This window comes from Lissotriton helveticus, chromosome 4_2 (genome assembly GCF_964261635.1).
Source record: "Lissotriton helveticus chromosome 4_2, aLisHel1.1, whole genome shotgun sequence".
Lineage (NCBI taxonomy): Eukaryota > Metazoa > Chordata > Amphibia > Caudata > Salamandridae > Lissotriton > Lissotriton helveticus.
In genome coordinates this window covers 18,174,632-18,193,038 of record NC_136064.1, presented here as the reverse complement: position 1 = coordinate 18,193,038, position 18,407 = coordinate 18,174,632, and the positions used below count along the sequence as shown (strand labels likewise).

At 47.2% G+C, this 18,407-nt stretch overlaps 1 protein-coding gene across 6 annotated transcripts in view; it reads left to right on the top strand.

Moving 5' to 3' along the window:
• ST3GAL4 (ST3 beta-galactoside alpha-2,3-sialyltransferase 4) overlaps nt 1–18,407 on the top strand; it is a 520,175-nt gene that overhangs the window by 469,379 nt on the left and 32,389 nt on the right. Inside the window, exon 12 of one of the 6 annotated variants that reach the window (XR_013594038.1) lies at nt 8,380–10,082. The exons of the other annotated variants lie outside the window; for them this stretch is intronic. The gene's annotated coding sequence lies outside the window, so the exon portion shown is untranslated. Of the gene's footprint in view, nt 1–8,379; nt 10,083–18,407 lie in introns of those variants that run through there. 6 annotated transcript variants of the gene reach the window in all.

The window sequence follows — 18,407 nt, the reverse complement described above, 5'->3', positions numbered from 1 at the left end:
GTATGAACTCGTGAGAATGAATGCTGCAAAATGATGTATGCAGCATGACTGTGTCTAGTCCAGAAGTACCACTTTTGGAAGTTGGCATAATTGTGTAAGTTGGTGCTAGCGTGTGATTGGCTGGTGAGTCTGCCCAGGCATGCCTGGGCCTGTTGGTAGATGGACTGTCTGGTTTGAGTAGAACAGGGTCTGCAGGGTCCGCAAGGCCCCGAAGGAGGGCGTAGATGAAAGGCCCCCCATCTGCTGTTAGGGAGGAGTGGAGAGAGCTCTGGTGGTGCCAGGCTGTGTCTGTCGGCCCACCCTGGATGACTCTCCCTCCCGATGGCCCCCTGTCACCTCTGACCTGAGGCTGACAGGGGAGGGAAACCAGATACTCCCAGAGCTTAGGGCTCGCCTTGCACGAAAGCTTCAAAGGCTTCAAAGCTTTTTCTGTGGATAAGAAGGGGCTCTGCCCCTTCCAAAATGTTCTTGTCCTGGCTCTTGTGGCTGAGTCGGATCTACCAGGGGTGGGCGCTGCCCAGCCCCTGGGTGCCTGGATTCCTGGACTCCTGGGGGGACCCTTCTGCCCTGCCTGGGCTGAAGGGGGGACTTTGCTTAGCCCCCTGGGACTCTCTGGGACCTTTGTGCAGCATGGTGGAGCTGCATTGCTGAAGGACTTGGCTGGACTTGTCCCGGTAGCGCTGAGGGAGCGCTTCATCTGCATCTAGCGCTGAGAGAGCGCTTTATTGCCTTCCAGCGCTGGGAGCGCTGGACTTGTCCTTCCTAGCGCTGAGAGCGCTTTATTTCCCGCCCATGGCGCTTGGTTGCACTTCTAGTGCTGGAGCGCTTTGTGTGCCTCTATAGCGCTTGGAAGCGCGCTGCTGCTGGAGGCCGGCGGCGGATCGGCGCGGGAGCCCACTCCGCTCATTTTCCCGACTTGGATTTGCCCAGGTTTATGTGAGTTACGAGTGCCCACCTCGCGATTGCTGCCCGCCTGCCTGCCTAGCGAGGGCCGCCGCGCTGCCCGCGGCGACCCGGAAGTACCTGGCCGGCCGGCCAATCCCTGCGCGGCCGGCCGGAAGTCCCGCCCCGCAGCCTGTGAGGCGGGAGGAAGAGGAGGAAGGCGCGAGGGAGATGGCGGCCGATGCCGAGAGGGGAGAGCCTGGGGGCCGAGGCGCATTGTCGGCGCCTGCCCCAGGAAGACGGAGGAGCCGCCCCGTGAGCCCCGGTGAGTCTGGGCTGAGGGCGGGCCGAGTGGGAGGTCCCCCTTCGTCAGAGCGGCCCCGTATGGCAGCGGGCCGCTCCAACGGTGTGTAGAGCCTGGGAAGGCTCGAGGGGCCAGTCTTTGTGTTGAGCCCTGCAAGGCTCCAACGCGGGGGGCAGAAGAGAGGAGGGGCGCCGGGACACGTTGTCGGTGTCCGCCCCCCCCCCCGCAGTGGCGCGAGCTCGCGCCTAGTGCCAGTAGGAAGCCGTGAAGGCTTCCTGGGCGGCCCCAGTTGGCAGTGGGTCGCCCCAACGCGCATGAGCCTAGAGAGGCTCAGAGGGGCCGCATTATGTGTACGAGCCCGTTTGGCTCCCGAGAGGGCCATATTCGAGAGGGGGGCTTCGGGGCATATTTTCGGTGCTCGTCCCCTCCTGCCCCTGAGTGTGAGGGCTAGAGTCCGGTGAGGCTCATGGGGGCATCTGTGTTTTAAGAGCCTGTGTGGCTCCAACGGTTGGCATCATTGCTTTAGGGCCTCTGTGGCTCCAACGTCTGGGGCATGTGCTATGCCCAGAGCCTGTGTGGCTCCAGCAGTGGCGCAGTTGGCGCCTAAGGGCCAGTGAGGGCCCTGGCGCAAGTTTGTTGTTCTCCAGGTGCCCAGCACTTTGTGGGCACCTGCTACGTTTAGGCTTTTTGGTACTTTGAGACTGGCGCTGCATGGCAGCGCACCCTGACACTGAGACTCAGGGCGTCTGAGCCCCAACAAGGCCGTTGGCCTAGGGACTGCCACAGGTAGTGGCTCATGTGATAGTATCTGCCTAATGTGAGTTTTGCGCATTGTGATGTGGTGCTAGGAAATGTAATGCTTTTAGTATGATTACGCACCTTGATCTTACACCTCTGAATGTTTTTAGACATCATGTGATTCTTGCGCTATTGCTTTACTTTGACACCCCTGAATGTTTCATGCATTATGTGTCTTTCTCTTCTTGCGCTACACCTCTGAATGTTTAGTCATCATGTGTCTTCTTGCGCTGCACCCCTGACTGTATTTTAATTGCATCATGTGCTCTGTCCTGAACACCGCTGAATGTGTAGGTCTATACATCATGTGTTTTCTTTCTTTACTACTCCTCTGAATGTATATTCATGCATCATGGGTAGTGTGTTTTGAGCTATACCCCTAAGTGGATTTCATCCTTAGGTGGTTGTTCTTTCTTAGTACAGGTGGTCCTAGTGAGGTCCTGGTCCCCTGCGTGACAGTCTCCCAAGGAGTGTAGGGTTGCGTAGGTGGTACTTACCTGTCCCCAGTAGTTACTGGGGGTGATCTATAACTGTTCCTTTGTGGTACAGTGATTTTATACACTTTTATTCTAAGTTCTATAAGTACTATTTCTATTTTAGAAGTGCTGATTATGACAGTGGCCTATGTGGCCCTGTCCTGTGTACATAATCCCTTGTGAATATTGCCGTGCCAGTTGGCACAATGTACATGTGTAATTTCTATCTGATATGTTTTTACAATACAAAAGTTATTTTAATATAACCTTGTGTGGAGTCTCTTTTGTGGTGTACCTAATATGTTGTTGCTGTCGTGCGCTGACGCAAATGCTTTACACATCGCCTCCGAGTTTAGCCTAGACTGCTCGCGCCATGCTACCTAGAGGGTGAGCAGGGGTTATCTTGGCGTGTGACTTCCTTGCCCTGACTGGAATGGTGGTTTCTGCCTGGCTTTGGCATAAGCCTTAGCCTACCAGAAATAGCCGGTTTCCAACATTGGTGGGTCAGCGGTGCGGATTTGGACGTGCGTTTGCCCAGTGCCATAGCGACAACTGGCTACATTACAAAAACTCTGCGTTTTTCAGATAGTCACATATTTGGGATTATTGTTTTTGATTTTGTTTTTCCTCAAAAGTGTCATTTTCAGATGGTGTTCCTGCGCTTTATGTTTAGTGGCAGATGAGAGAAAATGACAGGGCGGGACGCCAGTAGATAGGGGAGGTTCCCATAGATTAGGAATCCCTTGCTGGGTCCTGTGTCCAACTCCTATTCCTGTCCCTGTGTGGGTAGATGGAAGAGAGGGAGGGTGGAGGAGAAATTGCTTGCTCAGGAGGGTGGTTATTCCCTGAGTGTAGTGTGTGTGTGTCTGGATTCCCCAGTAGCGTAGGATCCAGTGGTGGCAGCTTAAATGTGTCCAGTGCGTGAATTCCCATTCCCAGTTCCCAGAGTATGGTGCCTGGTGCTCAGTAAGAGAGTGACGGGTTGAGAGTCAGAGGCAGTGAGGAACTGTCTCACCAGTCTGGAGGGGGAGTGTGTGGATGAGTGGTGTCTTGAACTGGAGGAGTTCGTGTGAGTTTTTTTTTAAGGAGCTTGCACGTGAGGTGTACCTCTGGTGGTGTGCAGGAGATCCTGCCGAGGCATTGGACAAGAAGGTGGATGTCTGGCGTTGTGCTGGATGTCGTGCAGAGACATTAGAAAGTGATTCTAAAAGTAGTGGCTTGTGTATCTGATGATCCTGTGTAGGTGAAGAGGTTCATGTGTAGCCCAGCTATGTCCCATTAGGATGGTAGGGGTGTAGGGGCTCACGTCCTGTCTCAGTGGAGGCGGAGTGAGTGTGGGACGGTGTGTCCCACGTTGGCCCGAAACCCTGTCTCGGGGCCTGGAGGGTTCCCTAAGGGAGCGCCAGGTCAGGGGCCTAGGCTGTACGTATAAGTCATTTGAGGAGGATCTTCCTGTGTCAAGAGGACCGGGAGTTTCTGTAACCAGACCTCCGGCGGTCCTAGTGTTGGGCAGTACCGCTCCTAAGTGGAGGGTGCAGAAGTCCTGGTTCGCTGAGCATTTAACCGTCTAGAGTGCTTGACCATTTGTGGGGCCTCTGGAGGTTGTTCCCCGAGGAGGGGGGAGGCCAGGTTCAGGTTCAGCCTGATCTGGAGGGAAGGGCATCTGTAACCAGTGTCCTGACCGGTTGTTGGCTTCCAGGGGTACCGCTCCCAGGTGGGAGGGTGCAGAACTCTGGAGGGGGGTGCAGAGGGACGGTGTCCTTGCTTCTGACCCCGGTGGGAGGAAAGTGTGTCACTGCTACGCCGCTGGCGTGTGCTCTGTCTAGCCTGAGACATACTGTGCCTGTGATAGTGGAACTGGAAGGGGGTGCAGAAGGACGGTGTACTTCTGACCCCGGTGCAACTTAAGGGTGTAAATCCTAGGTTGGGAGATTAGGAAACTTCTAGGTCAAGAGGAGTCTCTACTAAGGTGGGTCAACTGAAGAGACTGAGGAGGCGGCCCTTGCTGTGTGTTCTGGGGCCCACCTGCAGTTTGTTGTTTCCACTAAGGTAGAGGAAAGGGGGCTTTGCTGTGTGCTGTGTCCCCCCACCTGCTTGAAGAGGGACTGGTGCTGTGTGCTTTGTACCTCAGAAGTGGAATCGTTTCCAGGTGATAGACCAGTGACGGAGTGAGGTCCTGATCTGGTAGGAGAGTTGTGTTCTGGTGAGTGCTTCGCTGTGAGGGTTATTCCTTCACCATGACGGGAAGCAAGGGTCCCTACTTGGTCTAAGGTACTTACCTCTGCCAACAATGAGACCCCCAGTTCTAACATTGATGGAGGTAGGGTGGGGCATGCTTGCCCGTGACCTCTAGACAGCCGAGGGTGTGGTCCCTAGGGTGTAGGATCAGTGGTAGTGTAGCTACCCTGAGAGAGAGAGTGGAGATTGGCTATTGTGTGCCAGGGGCTGCTGCCCCCACTCTGTGGATTGGTTAGGACCTGTGATCTTTGGATGGCCTAGGGCCTGGTTCTGGCTGTGGATGACTAGTGTGTACCAGTGGGGTATCCTAGTTGTGTCAGAGAGCTTTTGTTGAGGGAAATCCCTGTGGGTTCCGAGTGGCGAAAAACTGTAAGGTGGCCCTGCCCTGCAGGCCCGTCTCCGTGGTTTTGTCGCCCAAAGCATTGAAGACCATCAGTGTATTGATTGGTCTACCCTGCGTTTTGGCTGGAAGGGGGATGTGTTGGACCCGGTCCTTTGGGCAGGTCTACCCCGTGACTTTTTGCTTTTTCCTAGCCTGTTTTTGGAACCTGGATTGGTGATTGTAGGCCTCTGCGCACTTTTTTACTGTGGTACAGTGTAAAGTGCGTGTGCTTTCTGTGTATGGATGGTAAGTGACCTGCCCTCCCATAGGAATGAATGGGGAATATGTATGCCCATGGTAGATTCCTGATGCATGGGGAGTGCAGGGTCGAGTTTGATATGTATGAACTCGTGAGAATGAATGCTGCAAAATGATGTATGCAGCATGACTGTGTCTAGTCCAGAAGTACCACTTTTGGAAGTTGGCATAATTGTGTAAGTTGGTGCTAGCGTGTGATTGGCTGGTGAGTCTGCCCAGGCATGCCTGGGCCTGTTGGTAGATGGACTGTCTGGTTTGAGTAGAACAGGGTCTGCAGGGTCCGCAAGGCCCCGAAGGAGGGCGTAGATGAAAGGCCCCCCATCTGCTGTTAGGGAGGAGTGGAGAGAGCTCTGGTGGTGCCAGGCTGTGTCTGTCGGCCCACCCTGGATGACTCTCCCTCCCGATGGCCCCCTGTCACCTCTGACCTGAGGCTGACAGGGGAGGGAAACCAGATACTCCCAGAGCTTAGGGCTCGCCTTGCACGAAAGCTTCAAAGGCTTCAAAGCTTTTTCTGTGGATAAGAAGGGGCTCTGCCCCTTCCAAAATGTTCTTGTCCTGGCTCTTGTGGCTGAGTCGGATCTACCAGGGGTGGGCGCTGCCCAGCCCCTGGGCGCCTGGATTCCTGGACTCCTGGGGGGACCCTTCTGCCCTGCCTGGGCTGAAGGGGGGACTTTGCTTAGCCCCCTGGGACTCTCTGGGACCTTTGTGCAGCATGGTGGAGCTGCATTGCTGAAGGACTTGGCTGGACTTGTCCCGGTAGCGCTGAGGGAGCGCTTCATCTGCATCTAGCGCTGAGAGAGCGCTTTATTGCCTTCCAGCGCTGGGAGCGCTGGACTTGTCCTTCCTAGCGCTGAGAGCGCTTTATTTCCCGCCCATGGCGCTTGGTTGCACTTCTAGTGCTGGAGCGCTTTGTGTGCCTCTATAGCGCTTGGAAGCGCGCTGCTGCTGGAGGCCGGCGGCGGATCGGCGCGGGAGCCCACTCCGCTCATTTTCCCGACTTGGATTTGCCCAGGTTTATGTGAGTTACGAGTGCCCACCTCGCGATTGCTGCCCGCCTGCCTGCCTAGCGAGGGCCGCCGCGCTGCCCGCGGCGACCCGGAAGTACCTGGCCGGCCGGCCAATCCCTGCGCGGCCGGCCGGAAGTCCCGCCCCGCAGCCTGTGAGGCGGGAGGAAGAGGAGGAAGGCGCGAGGGAGATGGCGGCCGATGCCGAGAGGGGAGAGCCTGGGGGCCCGAGGCGCATTGTCGGCGCCTGCCCCAGGAAGACGGAGGAGCCGCCCCGTGAGCCCCGGTGAGTCTGGGCTGAGGGCGGGCCGAGTGGGAGGTCCCCCTTCGTCAGAGCGGCCCCGTATGGCAGCGGGCCGCTCCAACGGTGTGTAGAGCCTGGGAAGGCTCGAGGGGCCAGTCTTTGTGTTGAGCCCTGCAAGGCTCCAACGCGGGGGGCAGAAGAGAGGAGGGGCGCCGGGACACGTTGTCGGTGTCCGCCCCCCCCCCCCGCAGTGGCGCGAGCTCGCGCCTAGTGCCAGTAGGAAGCCGTGAAGGCTTCCTGGGCGGCCCCAGTTGGCAGTGGGTCGCCCCAACGCGCATGAGCCTAGAGAGGCTCAGAGGGGCCGCATTATGTGTACGAGCCCGTTTGGCTCCCGAGAGGGCCATATTCGAGAGGGGGGCTTCGGGGCATATTTTCGGTGCTCGTCCCCTCCTGCCCCTGAGTGTGAGGGCTAGAGTCCGGTGAGGCTCATGGGGGCATCTGTGTTTTAAGAGCCTGTGTGGCTCCAACGGTTGGCATCATTGCTTTAGGGCCTCTGTGGCTCCAACGTCTGGGGCATGTGCTATGCCCAGAGCCTGTGTGGCTCCAGCAGTGGCGCAGTTGGCGCCTAAGGGCCAGTGAGGGCCCTGGCGCAAGTTTGTTGTTCTCCAGGTGCCCAGCACTTTGTGGGCACCTGCTACGTTTAGGCTTTTTGGTACTTTGAGACTGGCGCTGCATGGCAGCGCACCCTGACACTGAGACTCAGGGCGTCTGAGCCCCAACAAGGCCGTTGGCCTAGGGACTGCCACAGGTAGTGGCTCATGTGATAGTATCTGCCTAATGTGAGTTTTGCGCATTGTGATGTGGTGCTAGGAAATGTAATGCTTTTAGTATGATTACGCACCTTGATCTTACACCTCTGAATGTTTTTAGACATCATGTGATTCTTGCGCTATTGCTTTACTTTGACACCCCTGAATGTTTCATGCATTATGTGTCTTTCTCTTCTTGCGCTACACCTCTGAATGTTTAGTCATCATGTGTCTTCTTGCGCTGCACCCCTGACTGTATTTTAATTGCATCATGTGCTCTGTCCTGAACACCGCTGAATGTGTAGGTCTATACATCATGTGTTTTCTTTCTTTACTACTCCTCTGAATGTATATTCATGCATCATGGGTAGTGTGTTTTGAGCTATACCCCTAAGTGGATTTCATCCTTAGGTGGTTGTTCTTTCTTAGTACAGGTGGTCCTAGTGAGGTCCTGGTCCCCTGCGTGACAGTCTCCCAAGGAGTGTAGGGTTGCGTAGGTGGTACTTACCTGTCCCCAGTAGTTACTGGGGGTGATCTATAACTGTTCCTTTGTGGTACAGTGATTTTATACACTTTTATTCTAAGTTCTATAAGTACTATTTCTATTTTAGAAGTGCTGATTATGACAGTGGCCTATGTGGCCCTGTCCTGTGTACATAATCCCTTGTGAATATTGCCGTGCCAGTTGGCACAATGTACATGTGTAATTTCTATCTGATATGTTTTTACAATACAAAAGTTATTTTAATATAACCTTGTGTGGAGTCTCTTTTGTGGTGTACCTAATATGTTGTTGCTGTCGTGCGCTGACGCAAATGCTTTACACATCGCCTCCGAGTTTAGCCTAGACTGCTCGCGCCATGCTACCTAGAGGGTGAGCAGGGGTTATCTTGGCGTGTGACTTCCTTGCCCTGACTGGAATGGTGGTTTCTGCCTGGCTTTGGCATAAGCCTTAGCCTACCAGAAATAGCCGGTTTCCAACAGGTACTGTATGCATTCAAGCAGTGTAATCATTCAAAAAGGATGCACATTCTATATCTGCATGAATGATTTGCGAAAATAACACATGAAATGGCTCTTAATACAGAAGAAAAGGTGCGAGTCCATTTCATCACATAGAAATACAATCGTATGTCTAAGTAACCTAGAGTTCGAGGTAATGTCTCCTAGAGGTACCTGAAAATAGAAGTGTCTGTTCTCTAAGAATAGTTTACTTTAAGCAGAAGATAAGTGCCTGAAAGGTAAATATTTTGGATGTTTGGAGAACGTTCCTGTTTGCAGGAGCAGACTCGAAGAATTCTTAGTGGCTTTATTTTTAAATTTGAAGGCCAAATTCAGAGTTCAGGGAACGCTGTGTGCATGTTTGCTCAAAGTCATTCTTTCTGTTCTGGTGAAAACATCATATCATTTAGATGTTCAAAAAAACAGTCAACAGCTTCTGGTGAGAGTTCGACAAGGTTGGAAAATGACGCTACCATGCAGTCATGAGCATGATTGCTTTCAGTGATGGTTTGCTCCGCATAGCTGACAGATGGTCGTACCTGATCGATGCTGCTTTCATCTTGTACTTCACTACCCTTCAATCGGAGTGGTGAAGTCTCCACGAATGCCGTCATCAGGATTGGTAGCCGCTGGGGACAGCACAATGCATGAGCCTTAACTGGACTCAACAAAGTTTCTGCATCCAATGGCACTTCCGATTGTAGTGTGAGACAGGTGTCCAACACGCATTCTTTGCCGCATAGCAAGCACCTTAATACAGGCATAACACATGTCTGCCACAAGGGTCTGAATGAAAGAAACCAAGTCATATTTAAATCGCGTAGCCGTGCTAATCCAAGGACTTTAGTTATGCGGTCCCGGTAGCGGATAGCTAGGATCGTTTCTTCCATTGTTGTTGGAGTCATGTCTGTGACACGGTTTGCCATATCGAAGCAAAAGTAGCAAAAATAGGACGCCTGCTACTAGTCCCAACAGGAGAGGTAGTCCGCCAAAGAGAGAATGGACGAAGTTTGGAAAAATACACAGGATCGCTTTGAATGGTGTTAAAGCGCCTGAAAAAACTGTCTTAAATACACTGGCGATACCACTGGTATCAGAAATATTTAAGATTTCGTTTAGTATTTCTGCGAAGTGTAGGGGGCTATTCGTTGATAGCAGTGAATGAATCTCTGCCGTTGTCCTTGCAACTTGGAGATCATACGTTTCTTTTGATGACGTCAACCTGGTTGGTGTCTGTAGGAGCACAATCTTCATTCTGCTTAAAGTATCAATTCGAATAGAAGAGAAATTAAAACTGGGCCATAACCTTGCCTCCCTGTCTGGAGTATCGTTCAGGAACAATACTCTTTCACAGCACATGACCCTGGTAGTCACGCTCACGATATAAGGTTTTCCGGGCATTAGGCTGCAACATCTGCGATCTACAATTAGAATGTAACTCCCGTTCGAGAGTCTCCTAAAGAATGGTTCTATTCGTGTTGCAGGTGTGCCTAGCTGGTGACATGAAAGGTTATTTGAAGTCCCTTCACAGGCCCCATGCAAACTTAAACCCTGACACAGAAGTATACCACTTAGTGATTTTGCACAATTATTGCCACTAAGAAATACACTCTGTCCTTTGTTACTAACACAAGTGTGTGTATAGGGCAAGTCCCATGTCGACTTAATGTATCCTTTACCCAACCTTTCATACTGGCCTGCCTGTATATATTTTTGGCAGTATTGAAACTGGAAAGTTGTTATCGGAATACTTATTATCCCATGTATTATCCATTCAATGACAGGTCGTTCTGACATTGTCAATGGTAATCTCTCAAGTTTTTCAATGCTCAGAATTGTATAGTCAGCACCCTTCTGTGCCAAACTGATTTGTTTATCAGTAAGGTTAAAGATATTAAATAATGACGTTGTGTTGATTAAACGCCAAGGCACATAGCCTGAACGCAGATTTTGTAACGTCCAGCCAAGCTGTACAATAGAACGCAATTGAGACTGACCGTGTTGTAACATCAGTAAGTCTTGCTCTATTATATCGATTGCTGAAGACACAATACTGTCCAGTGAATATATTCTGGAGGACAGAGTCGTTAACCCATTGTCTACAACAGAAAGTGATTTTTCCAAATTAACACGGTCAATTTCCCGTATTTTTTCTGCTGTCTCAATTTGAGTTACTTTCCAAGCTTCATTATAAGCTGCATATATGGAGGCCGCTATGAAACGTTTTTGACGCTGTTTGCGTGGTCCCATAATGAAATCACGCAAGTCAGCACCTTCTTTAAGTAAAGTTAGGTGTTGCTTAATTTCCGCCAGTGTGGATGTATGTAGCCACTGAAGGCAGAGCTTTCCCACACTGTAAGTAGTTACAATCCCTGGATGTTGTCTTTGGGAGTATCTAGGGTCTGGCCTGGTCAATGTGAAACCCTGTATTTTGTTCAGGAATCTGTCTTGACAGTTATTTGTGTCTGTGGGCCAGATCAACCATTGTTTCCATTCAGGATGTGTTCTGTTTTGGTTTAAAATACTGGTTACGTCTATCTCAACATCAGAGGTGCTATTACTGTCCATAGTTGGCTTTGGAATAGACGGTTTGTTTAAGTCTTTGATTTTGGCTAGACCAAGACAGGTGGTCTGCTGAATTGTGTCATTCAAAAATATAATTTGTTCTGGGATCATGCAGGCTCTAAATAAAGATTCTATACCTTGTACTTGCCAATCTTTTGTGCCCCAGATCGTTTTCGTTTCAATGTTATCATTCCAGAAATCAAAACCAAATGTATTCATTTTTTCAAAAAATGAGTCTGAATATATCAATTTTGTGTTTGTAAGCATGGTTTTAACCCCTGTCTTATTTAACAATTTGAAATAGAATGTTTCTGCATTACTTGTGTTAAACTCTGAAAAGTATGAATATTTATCATAAAATGTTTTTGAACTGCCTTTTGGTGGGGTTGCACAATGTTCCCATTGGTTAAAATTTAAAACATTTCTAGGCTGGATAGATTTATGCAGATAATGGTTACCATAATGATTATAGCAAAACATTTGATCGTAATTTGATGAACCTTGTAAATAATCATGTTCTGTAAATTTGGCTGACATCACTAGATCTGACATCATATCATTAAAACTTTCAAAATCCCAATCATCAGCGAATGTTCTTGGTTTTTAAGTCACTTAATGAAATCTTAAATTGGTGTGGGTACTTCAGTAGTTCAACCGGACCATATATTTCATATTCAGTTTTGTCCCATGCTACCCCGCCGGGTATAGGATTGGCTGTGAAGTTTACAGACGAAAGTTCTCTTTTCTCGACGTGTGAAGATGTGTGTGGTTTAAGGACCAAGTTGATATTCTGGCTTGCTGTGTCCATTTTAGCATATTTTCCCTCAATGAAATGTCCCAAGCATAGTACCATGATGAGCCAAAGTATGAGGATAAATGCACCAAATGCCACCCAAATTTCAATCCATGGAGAAATCAGATAGGTTTCTTTCAGTTGATGAAAAAGTTTCTTTGCTTTGTCTTTAAAAGTTCTTTTTGTTGGATGATCGTCAGGTTCATTCAGATCTTCAGAAAAATCATCGAAATTGATGAAGTAGCCGGATGCTGTTCTGTCAATAGTGTCAATTGCATCTGGATTACTTTTTGTTTTTAGGATTTGCTTTGTTTCATTAGCATAGTCCGTTACGTCATTGTAGAGTGGAGTTTCTTGATGTAAAGTTTTGATTTGGGTTTTAAGAGGTTCAAGTTCTATTGCTTTGTTGCATAGTCCTTGTTGGTTCACTGTAGATTTTTCAAATGTGATCAGTCTTTCAGTTGGAACCTCTGTGGGTGTAGCAAACTTAGGTGTTCTACTACTTCTTGGGAGTCCACTTGGCCTACTACTTGTTATTGGCCACATGATTGTGGTTTAACCAGGTCGATGGATACAACTCGGTTCTCCTTTTTACCAGCAAGGGGCGGTAATACTACTGATCTCGTCCCGTTGACAGACAAGACAGGAACTGCTTTTCTGTAAGAAGGCCCAAATTCCTTCTTTACCGCGATCTTCTCTCTGACCAGATCCCCGATTTTTGGAATCCAGACAGGCCTTGCTGGGACAGGTGGTTTCTCTTCAGTGGTTGTTGGCTATTGTTTCAACTTTATGTTGCTCAGGTCTCTTCTTGTTTCATTTAAGTCCTGTAAAATAGCCAAGCGATCTTTGATATCAAAGCATTTTTCTTTAACCACTGAAGTCTGACTATCTAAGTCCTGGACTAACATTCTAGTCCCAAACAATAGCTCGTACGGACTGAGACCTCTCAGAGAATTTCTTGGCAGATTATTAAGACTACGTTGGACACTTATTAAATGTTTGACCCACCCAGCTCCCGAACCTAATACCTTTGCTGTTATTGATTGCTTTATGTCACGGTTTTTTCTTTCCACAATTCCGTTTCCCTCAGGATGAAAGGGACAAGAGTACCGCAATGCAATGCCCATGCTGGTCATGGCCTCCTTGTAAGCCCGAGAGCTAAACGCAGGACCCTGATCAGAATCTAGCATGCCAATTGCGTATGTGCCGATATAGACTCGCAAATCTTTTATAACAGTTCTGGCGTCAGCCGATCGCTGGGGCCACATCCATATGAATCTCGTGCATGAATCCACTGCGGCCATGATATATTTATAGTTACCATCCCTTTGTAAGGGACCGCAGTGGTCCAGGTAAACACACGCTAATGGTTTATCTGAGATTAGAAGGGGTGTCTGGGCTGGTCGTTTCACTGTTGATACCTTCATTCTTTGACATATTTCACATTCTAGAACATAGTTCCTAGTTTGTCTTCTCATTCTTGGCCACCAGTATCTCTGTTTTAATAATGATACTGTGGCTGAAACGCCAGCATGTACAGAAGCAAGCCCTTCGTGTGCCACTATAATGAGTCCTAACCTATGTTCCATGTTTGGAATTGCCCTATCCCCCACTCCAGGGATTCGAGCAAATGGAACATTATTCGCATCAGTTATGTATGAGTACTTTACTGGAAAGCCTTTTGGGAGTGTTTCTATCGCATCTTTTACTGTAGCGCTGACAGCCTGTAATATTTCGCTGTCTATTTTTGTTTTTGACCGGGTGATAGCAGCTACGGAAGCCGTCTGCACAGCTGCCTTCGCTGCTTCGTCAGCCAATGAATTCCCTGCAACGTGAACGCCATCACATTGATGACTCAGTGTATGTATCACGTGAGTCTTTTGTAGTTCTTTTTGTAAAAGAACTACTTGTTCCCAAAGCATTTTATGCTTGATTGTGCAACCTTTTGCATCTTTAAAACTGTTCTCAACCCAGATCTGCAAGTATTCATTGTAAGACTGAACGCAATAATATGAATCGCACACTATAAGTGTGGGGAATTCTCGATCGGTATTTTCAAGCGCCATCTTGAATGCTAGTAGTTCAGCTCGCTGAGCTGTACAATCTCCTAGAGATTGTGTTTTAGTTATAAGTGGTCTAAATTTTCCTTCGTGCCAGCGACCTTTAACAATCGCGCACGCAGCACTGTAAGCTTGCTTACCCCCCACTGCAGGTTGTGCTGATCCGTCCGTATATATTATAAAGCCGTAATGTTCCAGAGGCAGAATTTCTGTGGGCAGAGGACATTCAAATTCATATTGGAGAAATTCTTGTGTTTTTAAATTGGGATCAAATTCGTATACCACGTCTGTTGCAGCAAGGGAATTAGCCCATTGTATCTATCTCGGATGAAGTGCTTTAGCATTTGGAATGCTTGCCTTTGTTACCGCCTCCAGGGCTGGTATTGGTGTCACGATGATTATTCGTTTACCTTGTGCTAGGGCTCTTTCTTTCGCTACAGAAGTCTGTACTGCTGTAAGGATTTTTTCCGTTGGGCTAAATTTCATTTCAGCTTTTGTGTACAAGTGTGATTTGTATGCTATCGGTACCTTTTCTCCCTCATTAGAGGTTAGGTATGTGAATCCGCATCTTCCTGGGATGACTCGAATCACAAGGTTGCGTGTGTTGTCACGTGTTTGTAGTTTTGTTTTAACTAACATGTCTGTTTGTAAAGATCTCAAAATTTCTGTGTGTTTTTGAGTTCAGTTGATTCTTTTAAAATCTGGTTTTATTAAATCATAGAGGGGTTTAACCCTCTCTGCATAGTTTATAATGTAAGTTCTTCCGAAATTTAGGAAACCTAGAATTGATTGCAAGTTTTTCAGTGTCCTAGGTGCTTGGATTACAGCACATTTCTCTAGGAAATCTTTAGCCAGGCTTTTGCCTTCACTTGATAATTCATATCCTAAAAATAGGACAGTCAGATGGGCAATTCTTGACTTCTTGAAGTTGAATTTGTAACCCTCTGCTGCGAACTCAAGTATTATGGTGTTCACTCTTTTCAAGTGAGTATCCAAGTCATCGTCTGTTAGATAGATGTCATCGACATAAGATAATGGCTCATCATCATACATTTGTACTAACTCTGTTACTCTTGCTGAGAATAATCCTGGGCTGTTCTTGAACCCTTGGGGCAAACGACAGAATTTCTGCGAGCCATTTATTGAGAAAGCGGTCAAATATCTGCTTTCAGGTGCTATATTTTGACAAAAGAATCCATTAGAGATGTCTAATGTTGTTTTGTATTTTTTGCGCACTATGCTATTCATTAGTGCTGCACTGTGTGAGTTTTGCACTGCAAAAGTTTTGCAACATGAGTTCAAGTGTCTGTAGTCCAAAACAAGACGATATGAATTATCTGGTTTGGAGACAGGAAACAAGGGATTGTTCATTTGTGAGGTGCAAGTTTCAATCACCCCCTGGTATTCAAGTAGATCTAGTATCTCTTTTACCTGTTTTTTAGCTTCTTGCTTAATTGGGTACTGCCTCTGTGCAGTAGGTTGTGATTTTAACTCGATTTTGTGAGGAGGAGAGTCCTCATCCCATCCCACATGATTTTGATATAATGCAGGAGCTTGGGCTACTGCCCACTTTCTTGCAAGTGTATACTTTTTATGTATTGGAATATGATTAGAGAAGGCAGGCATAATTATTTCTTCGCCATGAGGGCACTCCCTGACAAACTCTGGTGGCCAGTCTTTTTCAGCTAGAAGGATGTCATAGCCTTTAGAGAGATTATCCCAAAATAGACCCCTTATTTTCCTAGTCTTATCCCCTTCTATACGCAATGTTATTTCATATATTTTATGAGGTTTGCTAACTCTGGTATCTGCAGTTTCCACCTGAATGTACTCATTCGTGTCCACTGTCTCCAGATGATTCATCAGGATCTTGCGAGCTATGCTCACTTCTGCTGCGCTGTCTAGCATTGTCTGAGCCCATTCTCCGTTTTTCAGTTGTGTCCTCAGTATTTTCGGCATGGTTGATTACTTTAATACTGGCTACCTTCTTCTTTGTAAATTATAATTTTTTATTTGGATGAGGAGGTTCCTTGTATTTGGACTTGACGTGCTCTTCCCTCTGTTCTGATCGTCCTCTTCTTTCCGATTTCTGCGAGGAAGTCTGAAAAGATTGAGAGGGACGTGTATCAATATCTTGATATCTGTCAGGTTTCTTAATATTATCCCTATTTCTAAGGTTGTATTTTTTCACAGAGGGCTCCCTTTGGGGAGACTTGCGTCCTTGGTCCGGAGATCTTTCTCTCCGTCGAGGAGACCTTCCTCTGGTTTGGAATCTTTTTTCTTTAGGAGTTGATTGTTTATTTCCATCCCAGCTCTTTTTTTGAGTGTTTAGATTATTTTTAATAAATATCTTTTCAGCATTTTCAATTAGTTGGGGTTTCACAGGTATTCCACCCAAACTGTCTCTTCCTAGTTCTTCATAGGATTTTTCTATGATTCTGGCAATTTCAAATGGTTGGTCTGCTATATCTGTCTCTTTCAACCTCTGGTGGATCGCCACATTTGCTGCTTCTCCCTTTATATTGGCTAGTAATATTGCCGAGACCTGCTTGAAGTCTTTTAGTAATTTCATACCAAGAGTTAAGGCAGGTTCTGGACCGTATTCATCTTGAATTTGTTTTAGCACATCTGGTATTACTGACATGGATGGAACACCATGTGTTTTTGTGTAAACGGAAGCAAAGACTGTACCCCAAGTGTCACAGTCCTCCACATGTGGTGTGATTCCCATTGGAAGACAGATAGTCAGAATCCTGTGTTTCTCAACCGGGGTGGTATCCGGAAATACCGCCTCTATTTGAGTGATTTTTTGTGCTAACCAGAATGGAATTTGTTCCCGTTTTGCGGGTACTTTACCTAAACAGGACTGTATGTTCTGTGGTGTAATTTTATTTGTGTTCCCCTGACGAGGGGTCAGCTGTGGAATTTTAATAGCTGGTTGGACTGGTTGGACTGTTGAAGTCCGCATTATATATTGGACTAATTGTCTGTGTATTTTAATCAGTTGTTTTAGCTGTGCTAAAAGATCTGGTGCAGACATTTCTTCAATGTCTGGATGTGGTGTGTATCCGGCTAGGACCGGCCACGTCTACCTAGTGGACCGAGCCTGGTGATGTGATTATTATGTTTTAGGGCGCCATTAAACCAGAGCAGGTGCTCTTGGTATTTGAGTGGTATCTCCACTTCCTCGAAAGGAGTGTAGATATCCGGTGGTTCCTCTATTTTATAATAGTGGAACTCTTTTGTTACAGCGTTCGCTGCTGGAAAGTTTATCCATGAGTAGAATACCTCTGTCTGCCGATATTCGTGTGCCTCAATTACGAATATGACTGTACCACCTCTCGGTGTTAGTCCATTTTCTATAAGTTTTAAGGTTATAGTTTTTCTTATGTTGACCGGGATTAGTATTGCCTCCGGGTCTTGTTGTAGGAGACTATTGTCATTTGCTAGGAGTTGAGCTGCTATTCTAGCTGTCTCCCTATCTTCTTCAATTTCTGACATTTTACTGTCAGGAAGGTTATTTTGTTTATTTGCAGATCAGGTTTCTATGGAAACAAAGATTAGATGCACAATATTTTTGGAACAGTGTATCCTTCAACGTTGAATAAACCAAGAACCATACATAGGAGTCTCCTCCTACGAAGTTTTGACGGATTTGACCGTTTACCCACTCCAGACGTCTTTGGAGTATTATGGGAAAAGGGGTCTGTGTGAAAAAGCACGACTGAGTTACTCTAATGTCTTGCGTTAGATTTATCGCCTATCCAAATGGTTGGGCGCCATGTAGTGTAGTTCCTATTATCCCAATAGGCTCTGCGCATTGGAATAATATCTTCAATAGTATAGACGTAGGACTGAGGTTAACTAGGTCTTCTACCGACGATATTAGACTTAAAGTTATGTGTGTGCCAGCTAGCTCAGAATTCACTAGAAACTTTCTCGAATAGGCAAGGAGGAGTTTAACCTCCCTGGATAGACAAGAAGGGATTTAGTTTCTGACAACCATAGAACATGACAACTTTGCTCTCCCCTAATCAAGAGTATATCTCTAGAGTCGTGTGAAAACAAAAGACAACTTATTTTACTCAGTCAGTACGTGCATTCTTAGTTTCACCAGTTTGTAGAGAAATAAGAGATGGGCGTGGTTCAATAAAAAGATGTTATTTTATTGATCAGTCTCTTTTCTCATACAAGAGAAATGAATCGCTATTATTGCAATACTTATAGTTAAGTAAAGTGCATACAGTAAAAACAGAATTATAAAATAATACTGTAAAAGCATTTATATGGTTTCTTAGCCATATGATACTAAAATGGATAAAAGTTATATACATATATACATTTGACTAATCGTACTCAACTGGTGCTTCTAACTACGCCTACCCCGGTGTGCCTGACCTAAGCCTAATACGTGGGTGGGAGTAGATAAGTAGTTTAAGTTAAGTTTGCTTTGCCAAGGATCTGATTCAAGAGTTCTCTGTGAGGGGTTATTCAGTTCAGTACCTGGGATTTAGAAGGCTGGAGGGTTGGTATCTCAATCTCAGGACTCGATATCCCAGTTGCCCGCAAGGGCGGCTAGGAACGCCGGAGCT